The sequence below is a fragment of the Morone saxatilis genome, unplaced genomic scaffold (assembly GCF_004916995.1).
Source record: "Morone saxatilis isolate NCDOM2014 unplaced genomic scaffold, NCSU_SB_2.0 Contig2, whole genome shotgun sequence".
In the NCBI taxonomy this organism is placed as follows: domain Eukaryota; kingdom Metazoa; phylum Chordata; class Actinopteri; family Moronidae; genus Morone; species Morone saxatilis.
Genome location: NW_023339762.1, coordinates 11,369,832 through 11,378,487, shown reverse-complemented (window position 1 = coordinate 11,378,487; position 8,656 = coordinate 11,369,832).

Below are 8,656 nucleotides of genomic sequence, written 5' to 3'. Positions count from 1 at the left end.
TACTTTTGGCCGACTATTTAAACTCTGTTCATAATTTTTGGTTAGCTATTTCAATCATTAGTGCAACCCTTTATCCATTAATTAGCTGCTTTCAGTAGATTCAACCATTTATCCTTTAACTATTTCAACCATTTTTCCACTACTTTTAGCTAACAATATATATAACTTGTAGCTATTCAACCACATTAAAATGTTTAGACGTCTCTGTTCACTTGCTATGTGGATACGTGAATATTTCCTCTATGTGATCTTTTTTTTTAGCTACAACCTTTCCATGAGCCCTCTGTAACCCCTGTTTGGGGATCACTGTTTAGTATCAAAGCTCTTAAGTATGACTATATAGCCTACTGTAGATCTCACTGTACAAGCATATTGTATGCTGATAAAAACACAGACACGTCAGCTTCAGAGTGGTGTACACATAAATCAACCCTTTAAACTTTGCGGAGAGGAGAGCAGGAATCCATATTTATTGGTGTGGCGTGTCTATGCCAGCCGAGCAAGACAGAGCTGAACTGTTAAGTGTGTCAAGTGAGAATTACAGCCATGTGTGATCATTGTAATTATAAAGTTCAGGGTAGCTTGCACTCCATTCATCATCACTTGGAGGTAGCTCATATCTTTCACACACTGACTGATATGGCTGATGAATGTGTGTGTCAGAGGGGTGGGTGTGGATACAGTAGGACTGCCGCCAGTTATTTTCAGAGTTGAATACTCTATCTTCCTGTTTCTTTGACTTTTTATGTGTGCAATGAGCATGTGTGTTTATCCAAGAGTGTGTGTGATGTGATGGGTTGTGAGCAAACGCGCAGCTCCAAATCACGGCCCTTGAACACTCTCAAAGCCACCGAGCTGTGAATCACGAGTGTGAGTTAACCCTCCTTTTATTTTTAAAAATTATGCGATGAGCACTGGAGCACACAGGTGTTTGAGGTTCTCAAATGAGCCATCTCCCAATCCAGTCTCGGAATATTCGACATCTGCTCCCAAAAGATCCATAACACTACTCACTTGTGTGGTGTTTTTCCAGTCGCTGTCTCCACCCCTTTCCATCATTCCCGCTCATTTTCACTCTGCCCGCTTCAGTTGCCGTTGGCATCCATCATAGGCATATCCATCACCGAAATGCATGCAAAGCTTAGATACCTTGATGGAACTGAGATGAAAACAAGGCCTTCCAGCATTCCCAAACATCCTGCTCAAGTCCAGTTGACGCTCATTCCTCCAATTGATGATTCATCTGTGTGTTGACAGACAAAATGAGCAAGAGAGACGAAGACACCTGGGAGGAGCTGTATGAAAAATAGTATGGGTATCTGTACAGCAGGTTGGTTATTGCACCTGAAAACGTGGTTCATTTCTACATTCCTTGAACAACATGAAATTTTGAAGATGCATTCTTGTGTGTGTGTGTGTGTGTGTGTGTGTGTGTGGATTGGTTTGATTAATAGAGAGAAGGAAAGATATATAGAGAGAGTCTATCCTTGTGCTCACTTTCATCCTGAAAGAAAATACTGTTTCCATTTTATAATAGGGCCACTGTGCCCTTGTACAGGGTAAAGAACACAGTTGGCCAGCAGTATTTCATTAACATCAAAGAAGTGAGTCAGGTACACTGCAGTTTCAACTTGTATTGTACAACAAATCAGCAATTAGCTCATTCTTGTGCTTTGGCATCACCATCATCCTTTCTGGTTTAATTTAACTTACGTAAGAGTGTCCCCTTACAGCAGCATGCCTGCTTTGTTTGGATGCTTTAGCAGTGATTATGTGGGTGAACTGATCCTGTAGTGTTTACATGTTTACAAGTGTGTGTTTACGAGAATGGCGGCTGTGATCACTCACTGGATTAAAGATAGATGATGCCGGTAGTTTTTTGGGGGGCCAGGTTCAATCGCTCTTCATAAAGACAGTGATACACAAGGTCACCCTGTGGGCAACTTTTAAAGGTCCAGTGTGTCACATTTAGAAGGTTCCATGGCAGAAATGAAATATATTATTTAAAGGTATGTTTTCATTAGTGTATAATCACCTGAAAATATGAACTGTTGTGTTTTGGTCACCTAATTAGCTGTTTTTATCTACAGACTACAGTCACTGTCCATGTAGGTCACCATATTGAACTAATGTTCAGAATGGACAAACCAAACACTGACTCTAGATAGGGCCATTAGCCCTCTCCCGGCCACTGTAGTTTCTGCTTCACGCTTGGAAGTGGAGGGTGAAGCAAGGGAGTTGCAATATGGAACTACACAACTAGATGCCACTAAATCCTATTTACTGGGCCATTAATTGGCAACTATCTTAACTGAGCTACTTCAGCATTTCACATTTAAATTTTTAGTGGCTCTGTGCAGTATCATTACAAATATATAATATCTGCAGGGGTTTGCAAGTATTGCTAATCAATACCAGTTGCTCCTTCGTCACCTCAATGGCTGCACAGATTTCTAAACTGGAAAATTTCTACACTCCCTTGCCTCTTGGACTAAAATGTGTTAAGTTTCTCCAAAATCTGAGTAAACATTGGAACACGTTTTGTATGATCAGGCAAGGTTCTGGCACTAATAGTCTTTTATCCATCTTAACTAATAACATCCATTGTACTATTAGTGTACTATTCTTCCAAGTCTGCACATTTTATTCCTCTGCCCAAGCTCCAGACTTCCACAGAGTCCGGTGAACTGTTGTTTTCCGTCTGCACTGCCTTCCCAGGGACATTGTCTCCAATCAGGGGTCCCTGTTCACTGTTTCTGGAAGGAATTCTTCTTCTGCCAGTCTGTCCCCAGGGTTCCATCTGCAGTCTAACATAATGCAAGAACCAGGAGATGGAAACGGCTCTGAGGTGCGTCTCTTCTCATGCTCCCTCCTCCAGGACTATCACCCTTCCAGTGCTCCCAAGGGTATCAGCCCCCACTCTTTGCACAACCAGAGAAAGAGGCCAGTGTTCGCTCTGTCCAGGCATTCATCAGACAGTGTCACCACACCTGGCCTTAGGGCCTGCGCCACTCTCCTCTGGACTCAGACAGAGATATGAGAGGACTGCTAACTGGAGGTGTTCCACAACACCTCATTACACTGCTGGTAAGCAAGTTTGCATCATTGCATCAAGTTTCCTCATTCCTTTACGGCTGGAGTCCCGGAATCTGGCTCCTAGGTTCATCAGGCCATTCTCTGTCTCCAAGGATTCCCCTTAAGGATTCATCCCATCTTCCATGTTTCCTGCAATAAACCTGTCAAGAAAAGTCCTCTGCAGCCCACCTCCAAACTCACACCTCCCACTCGGCTCATTGATTGAGAGCTAGCCTACACTCATTTGTTCATTCATGTTCTATATCTGCTGTAATTTCAAACAGATCCACTCCCTCCAGCCATTCTCTATAGATTATATAGATATATCTGTTTGTCAATACCTTTCCATTGTATTTGCCTGTTTGTTTTTGACCAAGCTTGTATTACTTGGATTCTGCTTCAGCTTAGCCCTTTTTAAAGTAAAGTAGAGACTCTACTAACTTTTTTCACCTTTGCCTCTTGAGTTGTGCATTTAGGTTCTGTTGTGTTTTTTGAACTGCGACAGCATCCTAAAAATTTAATAAGTTACTTTTCACTGCATTTTTTAGTTTTACTACACAACCACAGTGGGTAATGAAAATAGGCAGGTGTCTCCTTGTTTTTAGGAAACTGACCCGTCAACCCCATTACCAGGGGTGTACCAGTCCCCTTTTGAGTAAAAGGAGACTGAGTATACAGGGCACACGTGTGAAGGAGGTCCACAAAGATACTAGAATTAATATCCATGGATTTGGGGAGGGGCCTGATAGAGAATGTATGGAATCTATGTACAGGGTCCAGAATTTTGTGTTATACCCCTGCTCATAGTCAAGCTACTGCGTGGGTAGGCATCCACCTTGTTGAGGTGCTACTGAAGAGTGTATGCCTGTTCTGTGACTGGTGTAGTCTAAGCTGTCCATTGTTACAATATACCCCATTCAAGCCTTTTTTTTCTATTAAAATGTGAAAAATAACTGACCTCAACTGACCTAGACAGCCAACATCATGGTAATGATTAAACAAAATAGAAATCAATTAAGTTGAAACCTACGTGAAGTAGGTAGGTGGGCCATGTGCAAAATGTTTCTCAGTTACATCTCACTATTACAAAACCACAGTGCTGCAAGCCAGTTTAAAATGTTGCCTTTCTAACACTGGCAGGAAATTGGAAACAGCCAAACAATAATATTTTTCCGGTGTTAAGGATGATGAATTACAATTTATGTCAAACAAAGGGGTCTCTAAATTCTTTATCCTATGAAAACTGGTTTAAATATACCCTTTTATCGATCTGATGAAAGATTAACTACCTTGCATGAGTTCATGCTGTTGAATTTTGTCTCTACAATTATTATGTGTTCAAATGAAGTCAGTTTATTATCGAAGGCAGATGTTCATTTAGCTGACACTGCTAATTGCCAGTCTCCTCCTGTGTATGTGTGTGTATGAGTAAATGAATGTGTGTATGTGCATACACTCAAAACACACAGCAGGCAAAAATCTCAAAGAAAGCCAGAAGTGATCCAATCTGACTCCAGGCCATCTGTCTCTGCCAGAAGAAATGATAGAGGGAGCAGTGATAAATTATTTCTCTGCTTGTGATCTTGAGGGCAGCATTCTTCCCTTTCCACAAGCATATGTGACCCCTGTCTTCCTTTTTTTTAATATACTGGCTTCCTCTAGATGCACGTTTTATCTTCTTCCAAATGTACCAGTTCCTCACCCTTGTTCTTCTGTGGTTGGGTCTGCGTGTTGTGTCGTGTGGCCGTCTTTCAGATGTCTCCCCAAGGCCTCCATATACAGCAGATGGGTATAATGGGGTCTGTGAGCATTTTGAGCTCCATAACCAAGATCATGTGATGATGTGACACCCAAGGGACAACACAGGGAGAGACTGATCTCATCCCTTTTCCATACAAGTCACCTCCCTTGTTTAGGCTGTGTAAGTCTGAAAAAAAAAAAACAGATGCTGAAGCAATTTAATGTGGAGTTTGTGAAGAATTAGGGATGGGAATTCTCTGTGGTGGCTGCACCCTTGCGCCAGACCCACACTAGTCTCACATTGCCAGACCTGTCTCCACACTGCCGTTGCACTGTGCCAGTGCAGGAGAAAGGAACGGTAGAACACACTATCAGTGGTATTGTAAGTAGCAATAAAATGGGTGTTCTTACAGTTAATTTGCATAACCAGTCTGCAACGTTTACACTAAGATTGTTAAAATTTTCTTGTAGAGATGAGAACTTTTTTCCACTGAGTCAAAATAGACCAGTACTACGAATGCAGTTTTATGCCACAGCCAGATGTCACGTCACCACCTTAACTACAACCCTTCAGTTTTATACCAGTTCTTTCGGTTGTGGAATATAGGTTATGTTTCTCCACTTGCCACACCAACTAGGTTTCCATAAAACACAGGCTATAGTAACTTAAACTCCAGCAACCTCAACGTAATTAAATAATGTAATGTAGTCTCAGATGGGAAAAGAGAGACAGACCTTGGTGTCTATGTGTTGCCATCATGCTGGGACCAATGTACATTTTGTTTGCCGGTTTTGAGTCTTCTTCTGGTGATCTTATTTAGAAGCATGACATGGAACCTGGAGAAACCTTGTTATTCTTATCCCTGTGTACATAATCAGTTTTCTATTATTCTATTATTACTATCTAGCCAACATACCCAGGTTTCTCAAAACTGGGATATGCGCTTGTCTGGGTTTCTGCCTTACATAACTGGGATACTAGTACTACTAGACTAAACATATTAATAGGGATACTAGAAAACACACAATGATGACACATAACTGGTTTTTATATTTGTTTTAGTGGTAAATGCTGTTGTGGGATTGGCTTATTCTAAATCAGCACTAACTAACCAAATTGGTACTATATGTGTAACAAATTATTCAGAAATGCAAATTATTTTATACCAAAGTGGATAAACCAAAACACTGTGTTAAATTTCAGCATTTCATGGGGATCCCCCTGTCATATTTTTTAAAAGTCAGCATTGTGTGAGAGAACCCACCACTTTATGAAAAATACATGAAATTAAATGTGTCATATCATACATTACAAGTTATCAAAAACAGTTTAATGCTGCATCCTAATTGTTATAGAATTAGTCAATTATGCAGCAGATCAGCAAATAAAGGTCATATACAATGTCATAAACGTAAAACACATATGACTTTCATTTTCCAGCTTCAACTCCTCCACCTGCACCCCTCTGTGTCCTTGACGCCTCGACTTATCCTCTCTTACTTGATTTGGCTGCCACCCATGCACCCACATGAGGTCATTCAATCTTTGATGTGAAGCTGTTTGGCATCGCCTCTCATGAATGGGAGCCATCTAGACTGCCTTTGATCATGGTTTTGATGTAACTGATGGAGCAGGGTTTATGTGGTAGCTGTCTGCCACCATCCTCCTCTAACTCCCTCACAGCTGGTTCTCCATTTCCCCTGCGGCTTCCTCCTTAACTCTGACACCTGTGTTTGGCTCCTCTGACAGGTAAATCCCAATCGACCTTGCATAGCTTGCACTGAACTACTCAATCTACTGTACGCCTCCTATCCCACATACCCTCGATCTATGTCTTTCGCCACCAGCCTATGATGGCCAGACCCAACGATCATACCAGTGATGAAATGGTCTGTCGCCCACATGCAAGCAGCCTGACTGGGAAAATTAATTAGGCTGGGAAATATGGTGGTGCAAGAAGGGGGACATTAGGCGTGGGTCGTTTTTACAGGCAGCCAGAAAAATCTGTGTTTACATAGGGGGAAGAGAAAAACATACATGTGCACTGACAAGTGGGACATATACTGTAGTGTTGTGTTAATGATTAAAACAAGCGGCTCCGTGTGTGAAAAAGCTGTCACCAAGTGAGGCACCTTCAGCAGCTGTGACTTTAACCATAAATCCACACACGTGCATCCCTTGTACATAAACACTGAGACATACACAAACCACATGTAAGCACAAAAAACAAGTGACAGAGCTCTACACAGGCTGGAGGCAAGTGGGTGACTCACACACACAGCTCACATGTTGACACGTACTCGTACACGTATATTATGGGGTCAGTGCTTTAGAGAAGCAGAAAATGTCACCTGCACACCTGCACACATCATAGTACCAGCTCTTTCCACTTTATCATCTCCCTTGGTCAACTCACACAAGACACACACAAGGAGGCTTTCTATAGAGACGAACACAGCGAGGAGGTGAACAAGTCTGTGTTCTCTGCTGAAGATGGGAAGCGAGAGGCTCTATGCGTGCAAAGCCTCCATTCATCATTGTCAGTAGCCTTGTGTTGTCTGGCCAACCCCCAAAAAGCTTGGGGATGAACCACTGACTCCTGTAAAAGGGGTTTCCACTTAGGCATGGCTCAATAAAAAGGGCCAATGCACTTAGTGTGCTGTTAATTACCCCACTTCAAGTGAGGCAAAACCCCTGTTAGCTTAACATAATGGACTCTGTCACCACTTGTTCTATGTAAATTATGGGGTTGTTGTCAATGCAAGATATCTGTGGTTTACTTGGTGATATGATATACACCTTATGGCCTTATAACAGTGCAAGAACAAATGCAAATTGTTCTCTCATTGAGAAATATTGAATGTTAATATCAGCATGCTAACATGCTCATAATGACATGTTAATATTTAGCAGGTAATGTTTACCATGTTCGTTTAGCATGTTAGTTATTATAAGTTATTATAAGTTATTGATCCTGTTGGGGAGCCGATAGTGGTCAAGCCTCATGGTGACACCACAGTGAGGGGATCATAGACTATAAGGATTCAGGGAACATGTATTTCTGTACCCAGTTTTGTACCCATTAATCTTATAGATCTAGGTCTAGTCAAGATATTTTAGTCTGTGCCACAATAGTGGGCCAACCAACATTGCTCTCCGTTGAGCCCCACCACGTGTGGCTAAAAACAGAATTATACTCTTTTGCGCATCAGGAACTGGACTGACCCATTTCTGTCTCTTAGAGGTCATATAAGAACACAAACAAAAACTAGTGGCCAGAGGAGTGGAAGTGTGCGTGAGGCTGAGAATATCTGGCCTAGTTCTGAACTAGCCCTCTTTAAATTGGTACACTTCTCTCAAGGGCAGCTGGCCTCAATGTTTATTGGTCTTTTTAGAGACAAATGTGTTTGTGCATGTGTGTATAAGCGTGTGTTTGCACCCTTGTGGTTTTCCACATGACTTTAAAACAGATATTATTGGTCTAGTGAGGAAGCAAGCGGATGAAGACTTTGTTTCTTCTCAGTTTGAATGTGAAGTGAGTGATGTAGCAGCTAGAGAGCCAGTACTGGAGAAAAATTCTAGAGTCAAATTGAATTACCTTAAGTGGACCAGACTCAGAATGAGTGGGTCTGTTTCAAATTGGGCCCGTTTTCAACACACAAAACACCCATTTTACCTCACTAAATGTAATATGAACTCAGAGGCCGTGCTACTGAGATTAAGACTTTTACGGACAAAGGGAGCTATCAGCAGTTAATGTTTATAACTCAACACAGCAGTGTCACTGTAGATGGCAAATTATCACCAACTGTCAATGCCCTACTTTCTGGGGTTCAGGGT